The 14,013-nt window shown below is 34.8% G+C and overlaps 1 long non-coding RNA gene across 1 annotated transcript; it reads left to right on the top strand.

The window, feature by feature from the left end:
• The first annotated feature begins 6,202 nt into the window (after window positions 1–6,202).
• On the top strand, window positions 6,203–7,060 carry LOC149535441 (uncharacterized). Its single transcript, XR_016357198.1, has 2 exons — window positions 6,203–6,374; window positions 6,706–7,060. It is a non-coding gene; the product is annotated as an uncharacterized LOC149535441 (long non-coding RNA).
• The last annotated feature ends 6,953 nt before the right edge of the window (window positions 7,061–14,013 follow it).

Genomic DNA, 14,013 nt, shown 5'->3' with positions numbered 1-14,013 from the left:
TTGGCACTATTTTCGGTATACCCGATTTGGGGTTTCTTGAGAAATTTGGTGGATCTTTGTGATATTAGTTGTTTGGTTTTGAAAATCTGATTATAGGTTGGAAATATCATATAAAATCAGAGAAAGGGACATTTCAGGGGTATCAGAGCTATGATCTTGCCAGCCTGAGGGTTTGTAGAAGTTTGCATGTCAGTTTTGACAACTACCCAGATCTTGCATGTCAGTTTTGACAACTACCCAAATCTTGCATGTTAGTTTTGACAACTACCTAGATCTTGCATGTCAGTTTTGACAACTACCCAGATCTTGCATGTCATAATTTATGGTTGGATGTTGCTTCTAATCAGTTGCATGTCAAAATCTATGGTTGCATGCTATTTCTAATCATTTGCATGTTAGTTCTTGGTGAATTTGGTGGTTGCATGTTGCTTCTAATTAGCTGCCTGTCAAAATCTATGGTTGCATGCTACTTCTAATCAATTGCATGTTAGTTCTTAGTGTTTGAAGAAGTTATAACCTATTGGGGTTACACTCTACTTTATTCAGAATGGACAGGTATAGTACAGAGTCTCAGAGGACACGATCTTGGACAATTGATATCCAGAGATAGAACAGTAGAAAGGATGGTTATTTAGACATTCGAGATAAACTTAGGAAAATAAGCCATGACATGTCTGAACAGTAGGTTGAGCACCACCATATAATGAATGACATGTTGTCTGACCCAGCTAAGGTGGATAAGTTGACTGGATTTCTATTTGGCAAATTTTCTCACAGGGTAGATGACACAATTACCAAGAACTTGCATGAGGAGTTTGAGAAACTAGCTTATAGCCAGGCTGAGGTCTCAGATTCTACTCCGCCACAGGAGGTAGTGAGAAAGGATATTACGCAGATTGATAGTAATGGTCAACTTGATACTAAAATTGAGACAATTGTATACAGGTCGTTAAAGGGTGATATCACAGGTATTCAGGATGGTATAGTTACAATAGGTAGTGACTACAGTGTAGTGGGTTCAGATGATGATTATGAGGATGTTGTTGTACATGATGGTGAGATACCTGGTAGAGATGAGAAGACATTGAGCATTCATGACTTTGCTGAGAAAGAGTACCAGGCACAGTTAGATGCTTCGTCACATGAGGTTGAGGCTGGTAGTACTTCACACGATTTGTCCAACCAGTTGAAAGTGAACAAAGATAGTATTGTGACTTCATTATCTCATCATGACAGGTATGTGGAGTTAGTTGGTATTGGTCATATTACTCAAGTGAGGATTTTGCTTGAGTTACCAGCTGATTCTAGTTTACAGATATGGACTCAAGATTGTTATATTGGCATTTGGGATTCAGTTGACTAGAGATCTTTAACACTTTTTGGTAGCAGTGTTATTTTGGGTGCTATCATGGATTTGATTAGCAGATTGCACGGTGTTGTCTTTTCTTGTGCTAGCAGCTTGTTCGATGTTGGTATTAGTTTTTATACACCGGTGTTGGGCTTTGTTCATATATCCAGTCGACCATACTTACTAGAATGTGTTGATGATCTTTCATATTTGGCAGTGTGTACAGATGAGTCCCAGGATCATATTGGCATTGATGACATCCAGGAGGATGCAGTGGGCAGTTTTGAAGGCTTAGTTTCTTTGGGTACAAAGGAGTTGGATAGAAGTGCTACAGTTTTTGATACTCCGTTTGTTGATATGAGCTTTAGAGTTGATTCAGAGGATATGGATGTTAATAATCTAGAGACTATTAACTTTGAGGATACTTCTTTAGATAGTGCATCAGAGGAGATTTGTAGGAGACAGTCAAGCCAGTGCCATCATGTGTCTAATCAGTTGAGAGTTAGTGAGCGAGACATTGCTATCGCTTGCCAACATTTCGATGCTGCTCGTCAATTGTTAGCAGTTTATGGATGGATTTCTCCTACTAGTGATGAGCAGGGATGCAGTTATCTTTCCTTGACAGAGTTCCACTCTTTATGGGAGGCTATCCAGATTCTGAGATAGGATAATATGCAGTTGGTAGCCGAAAGAGATTATCTTATGGAGTGGGGCAGTACAACATATGATGCATTGTTGTCCAAGGAAGATGAGGTGAGTGAGCTTACTAAGCAGCTTGAGGTGACTTCTGAGATTCTTGAGAGTACACAGTTGGCTTTCAAGGAGTCACAATTTTATTTGGCTAAGGTGACCATGGAGTTAGAGAAACTATAGTCTTTACTAGATTCTGTACAGTCACAAGCTATGGTGTCTGATGATCCGAGGATGTCCATGGTCAAGATTGTCAAAGATAGTGGAGATGGGGATGCATCCATCCTTGATACTAACATTGGCATATTAGGTTCATCCCCACTAGAGTCAGGTTCAGTTGAGTTGGGTGCTGTAGCAGATTGTTGTGGTATGCCTAACATGGTGGTGACCTCTAGCACTAATGGCACGAAGACTAGAGATGCTGTATCAAAGACCATGTGTGATGTTGGTGAGCCGATAGTTGGCATGGTTCCTGCTAGTAATACTACTCCCTTGGTGATGACTTCAGAGGTAGTAGTCAGTTCCAACTTGGCTAGTGATCGATTGCAGTTAGTTACATCTGAATTGCAGTCTGAGCCACTGACTGAGATTGGCGCATTCTATCAGCATTACATTGTGAGGTATGCTCATCAATTTACCTTTGATGACCATGTTGATGAGATGATGATACAGAGATGTACTTTGGTTCCTAGTGCTTATCATCAATTATGGGATAGTTTGATGCCTCGGGATGAGAGTCGTGATGGGCACGACATGGTGATAGGTTCTACAGTTTACAGCTTGATAATACATGACTTAGAGCAAGAGTTTTGGAGTGATGCTTCAGCGGGTGTTGTTATTGATTCTACTCCTTTGGCTATGACATCTCCTGACTTAGCTGGTGATCAGTCACAGTGGGTTGTATCACTTGTTCATGGTGAGCTGTTGACTGAGTTTGGTTTTTTTTATCAACATTATATTGCAGGGTATGTACATCAGTTAGCATTTGATCCTTGTGTTGAGGAGTTGATGGCAGGAAAATTTGGTTTGGGTTCCATTTTTTGCTATTTATTTTGTAATGTCTTTTCACCATCAGCAGTGCATGGGAGTTATGGTTATGAGGCAGTGGTCGGTGATCTGCAGAGTTGTGTTGACTGCAAGGGTTGTATAGTGTGTGGATTCTCCATACATGGTACAGTTTCATTTAGGAGCATTCACCATTGTTGCATAGTTAGATTGTACAATTCATATAGGCCAGTGGGATACATTGATGGTATTTACTATGTTGGCAGTTTGATTTATCCACTTTACTTGGGTTATGATGTTCTAAGAGTTTGTGTCTCATGGGTTTCTGACTATGGTAGTGTTGACTTTGGAGTTTGGTTGAGCTATAATTGTTAGTTTGGTTATGGATTCCTCTTGGTTATATTGCAGAGGGTATTGCAGGAGCTTGTGTTAATTGGTAGTAGTATAGTTCATGACTACATTTGGGATCCAAGTGGATTGATTGGTTTATTGTTCAACCATTGCTTGACGACAAGAAATGTTTGGGAGGGGAGGACTTGTCATGTCCCCTTTTCAAATAATTAAAAATAATAATCTTTGCTAAGGTAGGCAAGCCCAAAAAGGTGAAGTTTTGAAAAAAGGGGATAATCTTTGGAAGCTAATGGACTAATAAATGAAGATTATTATTAAATATGTTTTATTAACCCCTCTTGGATGTGAGTTAGGGTTATGCCCTCTTTTAAAGGGTTTGGAGGCATTTTGGGTGGATTCCAGAACTTGATTTTTGCTCATTTCTTTGTTATTCTTCAGAGGTTGCCAAACCTGTGGAGAAGGAGACCCAAGAACGGGAGTTTGCAAGTTTTCAGGGAGACCCAAGAATAGGAGTTTGCAGGTTTCCAAGAAGGCTAAGAATGGAAGTTTGAAGCCATTCCATGTGCATGCTCATGCAGAGTTTGCCTTTGTGCTGAACAGTGCAGATTTGTGAGTTTTCGGGTGTATTTTTGTAAGAGTTTGGTGTTTTCGGTTGAGTATTTCATATCAGTTTGGGTTGCTGCTGTATATCAGACTTTTAAATGTTAAAATAGAGCTGAAAATATGTATTTGGATATGATTATACTTCTGTGATAGATTATTAAATTTTTGCGGTGATTCTGGGCTATTTTGTGCTATTTTCAGGAGCCCGATGAGCATTGTTTTTGTCCTCCATTTGGGAGCTATTGTGTGCATGTTATACAGATCTGAAAATTTCATTTTATAGGTTTTTATGTTGCTCAAATTTCTGTAAAAATGTCCACTTTCAGATTTATTAATAATAGGTGAAGTTGTGAAGCTTTTGGCACTATTTTCGGCATACCCGATTTGGGGTTTCTTGAGAAATTTGGTGGATCTTTGTGATATTAGTTGTTTGGTTTTGAAAATCTGATTAGAGGTTGAAAATATCATATAAAATCAGAGAAAGGGACATTTCAAATATGCATTTTGAACCACTGTTTCTCTATGAGATTATCTATGTCAATTGCACTGAAATTAGAATCCATTGTCATGGGACCCACACTATAGATGCCATACATGTTGGAAATTGAACATTGAGAGCCTGTAGGTTGTCCTCGAGCCCCACGCCCATTTACCCTATCAGTTTGCTTCCCGCAGGCATCCATGGACGACAGACATTTATTTTGGTAGGTGATTTTGAATTTTGAACGTTGAGAGGGAAAATGGAATATGAAAAATGGAATGTTTTCTACATTCATTCATTTTAGAGAGAGTTAGTTTAGTAGAGCAGAGAAAATAGAAGTTGCAGAGCAGAGCAAAGAAAAAGGAAAGAGATCAGCAGATCTAGTTGGCAAGTGTTTCCCTTATTCACTTTGTAAGTTTTCTATTGTTGGTTTTATCCTGTTGAAGCAGTGATTGCTCCAAGCACCATTGTATGCAGTCATTAGAGTTGCAAGTTTAAAGCTCATTGAAGTTTGAAGTTTTACCAGTTTAGGGTTATTTTAGAGTTTTCTGGTTGAAGCCGAATGCTCCTAGATTTTGTAATGTTTTTAATCAAAGTTGAATAGAAAGCAAGTAGGCATACTTGAATCCATTGTTCTTCTCCTATTCATTGCATTTGAGAAGTTTGTTTAGAAGCTTCAAGCTTTGGTTCTCTGGTTTTAAAGGTGGAAACATTCATGTTGAAATTTCTCTAAGTTAGAATTTTTCCAGTTTGAGCCAAGCTCACTCGGCATCCATTGTTGCCGAGCATTTCCCTTTGTGTGCTGAGCTTACTCGGCTCTTTCGTGTGCCGAGCTAACTCAGCACCTATTCCCTGTCACTCGGCACCTTCACGTGCCGAACTGCCACTCGGCTCCTTAAGGTGCCGAGCAAACTGGCACTTGACAATAGTTAGTGCCGAGCTAAGTTTTTTAAAGTTGTGATTTATTTCTCACAATACATGATAAGGGATGCTTTTGCGATGTTATTTTATGATTCAGGATAGAGAGCATTTACAGCTCTGAATATGTGGATAGAACAAGTATTTAAAAACTTGAATATTTGAACCAATATTCATTCTCTTGATGAGAACAAATTATCGAATTGAAAAGTGAGAGATATTGATATTTTTAATTTTTTTTCATAATCCAGCTGGAGGCACTTGAATTCATTTCTCCACGCTATCACCAAAACAATTACGTTTAGCTTTAAGATTCTAATTATTTCTAATCAAGGTCGAGTATTTGGGTTCCACCATAATTCTTCACGACTCGTAAGAAATTTTAAAAATAGCTAAAAGTTCATGTTTTATTTAATGTTGTGAAGTATTTGAAAAGCTACGGAACCATTGAAACTGCCCATCAAACAAATGGATCCGTAGAACATGGTGCAAAGAAACCCAATAGAATTGTATATCTATACAGGAAGCAGCTAAAAATTCATAATGGTGGACCTACCAGAGAACAACTATTTATATGTGGAATTACAGCAGTCTGCATCATTGTACCGTATCTAAAGAAAGTTCCTATGTCATATGATAGTTAATACATTATTTTTAAAGAAGAAAATAAATAAATAAATACAAGAGATGTAAACAAACCAAGACGCATCTACCATGGAGAACGCGTATTATGCGTGGCACACAGCTGTCCATGATCATTATCTCTATTATAAAGACATTCTATTGCTCTCTTACAAACTCCTCTCAGAAATGCTTCCAACAACTGTGTTTATTATGCTAAGTAAAATGGGTGACAGTGAAGAATGCCTGACTGAGGAGTTTGAATCTCTCCTAACATTCAAGGCCGAATTCATATCAGTTCATAGAAAATGTTACATCGACATCTCTAAGTCCACCACATTAAAGATCGGATTCGATGTGAGAAAAAAGGCCATTTCATTTTCTACCCATTAACAAGAATGTTTCCATATTACTCAATTTTGGTTTTTACCTTTTTGCAAACTTTGCTTATAGGAACTACTAGTTTTTAATATTGAATATGGTTCCTAGTATTGCTGACTCTCTTCTATGAATGTCTGGTCGTCTATTATTGAAGTAATCCTACTTTGTATGAATTTAAGGTTGCAGGTTATTTTTCATCATCTAAGGTTTTAGTTCATATTTCATGATTTGGGAAATATATCAATTCTACCCTCTATGCTAATATGATTGTAGAGAGTATACTTATATAATGCATGTGGGATTACAGGTGGAATTGAGGAAGCAAGCCGGCAAGACCTTGAATATTCACAACGTCTTTTCTAGAGAGCCTGGCTTGTTACTGTTTACACCGAGGGCTCTGGATGGACTTGGTCTTGAAGTCTAAAATGGCTAGATTTGCACTAAATGTTTTTCAAGCCAAGGTAATGAGCTCATGTCCTTGACTTCAACTTCGTATCAACAAGATCGATTCACTCTTAATAGAAAATGCCCTCACTTGGAACTTTGGATTCTTCATGGCTCATGCCCTCACTTGGTACTTTTAATATTTAATTCTTAATGGCACATGACCTTAATTTTGGATTTATTAGCATAAGAACAAACGTGATATTTTTCTTTCTTAATGGCATATGCTGTTACTTGTACTTTGGAGTTTGTAATACCATATGGCCTCACTTGGTACCCTCCATTTTTAATTCCATATGCCCATGGTATTTTGAAGCTTGTATCAGCGAATTCTGAAGAAAGACATCTGAGTTCAGGAACTCAAAGAAATGATCCTTTAATACCACCATAAAACAAACATGGAAAAGTACAATTTAGATTGTAAATGAATTCGCCTTCTGCTTCAAAATCATGTCATTCCCCCTTCAACCCATGAACAATGCTTTTCTAGATGGACATTTAAGACCCCATTTCTGACCTTGATTTAGAATAAATGTTACAAACGTATGAATTTCACAACAAACAGAGATTTGCTCGCATACTTGTAAGTGGTTAACCATTATATTCTAATATAATCTCATACCGTAAAATTTATTTAACGAAAAGGTAAAAGAAGGTTCTTCACTCTTTGAGGATGCCCAGAAACTCTAATTTGTTATGGTTTGGTCTATAAATAATTTGAACAGTGGCTCTACTATTGTCAAGATGACTATTTAAGTACACAAAAAGAAACATGCATTGAGGACAACTGACTGTCCATGGACAATATTAAATATAGCAATTTGCTGACAGATTTTCGAGGATAAAAAATGTATCAATTGCATCATGTTGAAAATTTTAACATTTTTGAAGTGACAACACTTACAATAGCTTTTTGCAATGGCACATGTACTTGATTGATTATTTTTTTGTGCAAATTCCAATGTTTCCCTCGTGAATACTCGTGTTGAACAGTAATATTGTGAATCAAGTCTATTCCACATTACACTTTTAGACTGAAAAGATCTTTGACAGGCAAGGAAATCGATCTGCATCCATTATTAGAATGAGAAAACTCCTTTAACGGGCATACAAATTTGCTTCCAAAATTTGCTTCTGATGACAATGCAATAGAAATCATTTTGGCATTTCAGTTTCTATGATACGAATGAATCCATTTCTCCTCTATTTATATAGCTGTACTTTGAATCTTTTGCACAGACTTCTTTTGTTTTCAAAGTTACTGATATGATTGAATTGAAAAATTCTAGAAACGGGATTTGTATTTTACTTGATTTACTAGCCAACAGTTCTGATTCTACAACTTCAGTTTATAAACAAAATAAAAAATTAAGATTAGTAAATGTTGTTAAATTTTGAAATTGGACTTATTATCACAGTTATTAAGATAGAAGTAAAGAATTTCAGAGATCAAATTCGTTTCATAGATTAGATAGAAAAGAGTTATGACCTCATAATTTCAGTACCTATTTAAAGATCAATACAAAATAGAAATGAAATTTGTGACACGAACACTAGTTAGTGCTTGACAGGAAGTTGTCTTGTTATTGCTTGTACATATTGTTAGAAATATTAATTTCTATTGTTAAAACTTATTGGATCATATTTGTCATTAGATGTTTCTAACATTTTAGGTTTAGGTTTAGGTTTAGGTTGTGTCATCTGTAGTAGTTTCCAGCACTCTATAGATAATTGTCTTGTTGGCAAATGTCAGATATTTCTAGAGTATTATAAACTTCCCTATAAAAGGGAGTGCTATGTATCCATTTTTGTTAATAAAAAAAGTAATCAAATATTGTGTTGTAGCACATTGCATTTCATATTTTATTTTTGTGTGCCTCTGTCCACCCATCAAAGCTTGGTTAAGAAGAGGAGTTTGAAGGATTGTGCATGAGGAGGATTGCAGCAGAGAAAGGGGATACAAAGCTATTGTGAGATCTGTAAGTTTCTTTTATTGCCCTATTTAGGGTTTTTTATATCTGTGAATTTTGTTTATAAGTTTCTATCCGACATGGCTTTAGGGAGTTTTTAGACTTCAATTCCAATGTTTTCTGGAAAGAATTATGATGATTGGGCTTTTAGAATGAAGATTATATTTGATTCTTATGAGTTATTAGATATAATCTTGAGTGGTTATGATGAACCTGTAGATGAGTCTACTTTAAATGCTAATCAAAAGAAAAAGCTTGATGAAAATAGGCAGAAGAGTTAAAAAGCTTTGCAGATTATTGGATAAGCTCTGGATGATTTAGTTCTTGGAAAAATTAACGTAGCTGTTACAACCAAGCAAGCTTGGGACATTCTTGAGATTGCATATCAAGGTACAAGTAAGGTAAGGACTGTTAAATTGCAAGCACTTGGAAGAGAATTTGAGAATTTACAAATGAAGGATTCTGACTCTATAGAGAAATTTTCAAATCATGTTATGAATGTGGTTAATCAAGTAAGGATGAATAGTGATGAGCTTTCTGACCAGAAAGTTGTAGAAAATATTTTAAGAAGTTTGCCTCCTAAATTTGATAATATTGTGGTTGCAATTGAAGCATCTAAGGATTTAACAAAATTATCTATAGATGAGCTATTTGGATCTTTATATAATCATGAATACATATTGAACAAGCATACCAACTCTTCACTAGAGAATGCATTTAAAGCAAAAATGACATTTGGCAGAGGTAGAGGAAGAGGAAGTGCTAGATTTAGAGGAAGAGCAAGAGGCAGAAATAATTTTCAAAAAGAAGAAAGGAGTCCAGATTCAAGAGGAAGAAGAAATCAATACTCCTATTCAAGGGGAAGCTATAACAACCAAATATCACAAAGGTATGATAAATCAAATATTCAATGCTATTACTGCAAGAAGTTTGGACATTTTACAAATGAGTGTTGGAAAAAACAAGCTGATATGGGTTAGCAAAATGTAAATTTTTCTGAGAGTAATTCTGAGACAATGTTCATTACTTGCAATGTAGCTCAAGAGAGTACAAATGATTTTTATTTTCTAGATAGTGGTTGCAGCAATCATATGATAGGTAATAAAGAGTTTTTTGAAAGTTTGGATAGATCAATTAAATCAGAAGTGAAGTTGGGTAATAATGAGATAGTGGAAGTGAGTGGAAAAGGAACAATCAATATTATAAAAAAGCATGGTAAGAAATCTATTTCTGATGTATACTTTGTCCTTAGTTTGAAACATAATCTTATAAGTGTGGGGTAGCTTAGTCAAAAAGATTATAGAGTTATTTTTGAGAAAAATTTGTGCACTATATTTGATATGCCTCCTAGTCACATGGTGATTGCAAGGGTAGAAATGAAAAATAACAGAATGTTTCCACTTTGGATGAAGAGCAATATGATCGATAAAGTTGCAACAAGTTTTAAGGTAGCAAGCCAAGATCAAACATGGATATAATACTTGAGGTATGGTCATCTAAATCTCAAAGGATTACCCCCAATTGAAGCATCATCAAGTCCTTATGAAAGGTGTATTTTGGCCAAACATCATAGAGAGATTTTTCCAAAAGGGATGTCATATAGAGCAAGGGCACCTTTAGAAATTGTGCATTCGGATATATGTGGTCCAATAAAAACACCATCATTAGGGGGGAGCATTTATTGATGACTTTAGTAGAAAGATATGAGTTTACTTTCTTAAATACAAATCTGTTGGCAAATTTAAAGAATTCAAGGCTTTTGTTGAGAAACAAAGTGGTTTAGCTATTAAGGTATTGAGATCTGATAGAGGAGGAGAGTATAAGTCAAATGAGTTTTTAGATTATTGTAGGGATCATGGAATCAAAAAGAAATTTACTACCAATTACACACTACAAAAAAATGGTGTTGTAGAGAGAAAGAACGAGACAATAATGGAGATGGCAAGTGCATGTTGAAAGGTAAGAATCTTCCTAATGAGTATTAGGCTGAAGCAAATTCTTGTGTTGTTTATATCTTGAGTAGGAGTCCAACAAAGATTGTGAGGGACATGGTTCTACAACAAGCATGGAATGGTAAGATTCATAGTGTTTCTCATCTCAAAGTATTTGGTGGTATTGCATGCACATGTTCCTAAAGAAACTAGAAGTAAGTTAGATGATAAGAGTTAGAAATACATTTTTGTTGGCTATGATGAGCAATCTAAGGCATGTAGGTTGTTTAATCCTATCACCAGAAAAGTCATTGTGATTAGGGATGTTGTATTTAAAGAGGATGAATCTTGGGATCAAAATATAGATACAAATGTTATAGGTGCTACAATACAAATGTTATAGGTGCTACAACAATACCATATGATGAGAAGGATAAAAAGGATCATGAAGATCAAGAGGATCAACCAAGTGACCAAGAAGGAACTCCACCACAAAGTCCACAAGGAGATCACTTAGAAAATAAAGTTAAGCTTGGAGAATCTTCAAATTCACAAGTAAGTAATAATTCAAATCGTATACTTGCATAGTTGAGATCAAGGATTACAAGCAAGAAAATTAGAAGCTTGAATGAGATTTATAATCAAGGAAGTAAAATAGATTTGCAATCAAATTTTTCTTTATTTGCTTAAGATCCTATATATTTTGAAGATGCAATTAAGGAAGAACATTATATTAATGCAATGAATGATGAAATAGAATCCATTGAGAGAAATGATACATGGGAATTAGTTGATTTTCCATAGAACAATGATTGCATTAGTGTAAAATGGGTTTATAAGACTAAGTTTAAAGCTAATGGAGATGTAGAAAAATATAAGGCAAGGTAGGTTGCTAAGGGATTTTTACAAGTATATGGGGTTGACTATAATGAGATATTTGCACTTATGCCAAGACTTGATACTATTAAAATAGTATTAGCTATTGCAGCTCAAAACAAATGGATGGTTCACCAAATAGATGTGAAATTAGCATTTTTGAATGGATATTTGGAAGAAGAATTCTATGTGCAACAACCACTAGGATATGAAATAAGAGGACATGAAGACAAATTTTATAAGTTGAAGAAGGTGCTCTATGGATTGAAGCAAGCTCCAAGAGCCTGGTACAACAAAATAGATTCATACACAATGGAGAATTGATTCAAGAGAAGCTTTAGTGAACCTAAATTATATACCAAGATCAATGAACAAGGTCAGATTTTGATTATTTGTTTATATGTTGATGATTTGATCTTCACAAGTAATTGATTTATTGACATGTTTAAATTAGCAATGAAAAGAGAATTTGGAATGATAGATCTAGGATTGATGAAATATTTTCTTGGAATTGAAGTTACTCAAAATGATAAAAAAAATTTCATTTGCCAAAGTATATATGCAAAATATATTTTGAAAAGATTTAGATTGATAAATTGCAGTCTAGTATCTACACCTATGGTAGTAGGCACCAAACTAAATAGAGAAGATATTGAGAAAGGTTTTGACTCAACTATATTCAAAAGATTGGTTGAAATTTTGATGTATCTCACTACTATTAGACTATATATTATGTATGGAGTGAGTTTAATCTCTAGATTCATGGAATAACCAAAGAACTCACATTGGTAGGCAAGAAAAAGGATTTTGAGATATATTGTAGGAACTATGAATCATGGCATTTTGTATTCTACTTTAGATGATTTTCAATTAGTTGGATATATCGATAGTGATTTTGTAGGGAATACTAAGGATAAAAGGATCACATCTAGATATGCATTTCATCTTGGGATAGGTGTTGTAGCCTAGGCATCAAAGAAGCAACCTAGAGCAACTCTCTCATCAGCTGAAGTAGAATATGTAGCATGAACAACAACAACATGTCAAGTAGTATGGATGTGAAGGATTTTGAAAGACTTAATGCAAGCTCAAGATGGACCTACTACAATCTATTGTGATAACAAGTCTGCTATTTCACTTTCAAAGAACCATGTGTTTCACAAGAGGACAAAGCACATTGACACAAGGTATCACTTCATTAGAGAGCTAGTTAATGCTAGAGAAATTAATCTATAGCATTGCAGATCAGAGGAGCAACTTGCAAATATCTTCACCAAGGCCTTACCACAAGTATAGTTTGAAATTTTGAAGGAGGCTCTGACAGTTGTAAATATTAAAGAAGTTTATAATAGTAAATAGTAGAAATTAAGGGGAGTGTTAGAAATATTAATTTTTACTCCTAAAACTTATTTGATCATGTCCGTCATTAGATGTTTCTAGCATTTTAGGTTGTGTCGGCTGTAGTAGTTTCTAGAACTCTGTAGATAATTGTCTTGTCGAAAAATGTTAGATATTTCTAGAGTATTGTAAACTTACCTATAACAAGGAGTTCTATGTATCCATTTTTGTCGATAAAAAAAGTAATCAAATATTGTGTCATAGCACATTGCCTTTCATATTTATTTTTGTGTGCCTCTGTCCTGAAGATTGGTAGATCGATAGTTTGAAAAAGAAGAAGTTTTGAGTTGAACTTATATTATTTTTATTGGTGAAAGGTATTTTATCATATTTTATTATTTTTAATATTATACAGATGTCTCTTATAAATAAATCTTTGAGAAGATATTCTTTAATAGATAATATACGAATACAACAATTTCTAAAATATGAATATGATTACAATGAAAAAATTATCTATTGAATTAAAATGAATATCATAATACATTTTATCATGTCCTATTGCTGCTTCATCTAATTGGTGCTTGGCTGGTGTCTTTATCTTTAACATTTGTCAAATATTTTGACTACATCTGATGCTAGAAACTCCTTTTAATGAAGAATCTACAACCAATAGATTGAACACTATGTTTATAACCTACCCAAGATGATAAAATTATGTACCTTACTAAGCATGTCGATAAGGATGATAAATTTTTAATGATTTATTTTTATATATCATAAATTTATGCATGCTTTTAAAAATTGTTACACACACACACACACACACACACACACACACACACACACACACACACACACACACACACACACACACACACACACACACACACACACACACATGAAAGAGTGTAAGAACCTTCTACTTAAAAAATGTCACATCATGAAATTGCGAAAAAAGTGGAAAATAAACAATTTGAAAAGTCATAACATGATGGGGATGATCAATTAAATTTCATTTGATATCACTAATTAAATTTACTATGAATATTTTCT

The sequence above is a fragment of the Cupressus sempervirens genome, chromosome 10, assembly GCF_028749045.1.
Source record: "Cupressus sempervirens isolate cs-2001-9-10 chromosome 10, ASM2874904v1, whole genome shotgun sequence".
Lineage (NCBI taxonomy): Eukaryota > Viridiplantae > Streptophyta > Pinopsida > Cupressales > Cupressaceae > Cupressus > Cupressus sempervirens.
The sequence above is the reverse complement of the archived record's forward strand: the minus strand, read 5'-3'. Positions and strand labels throughout refer to the sequence as shown.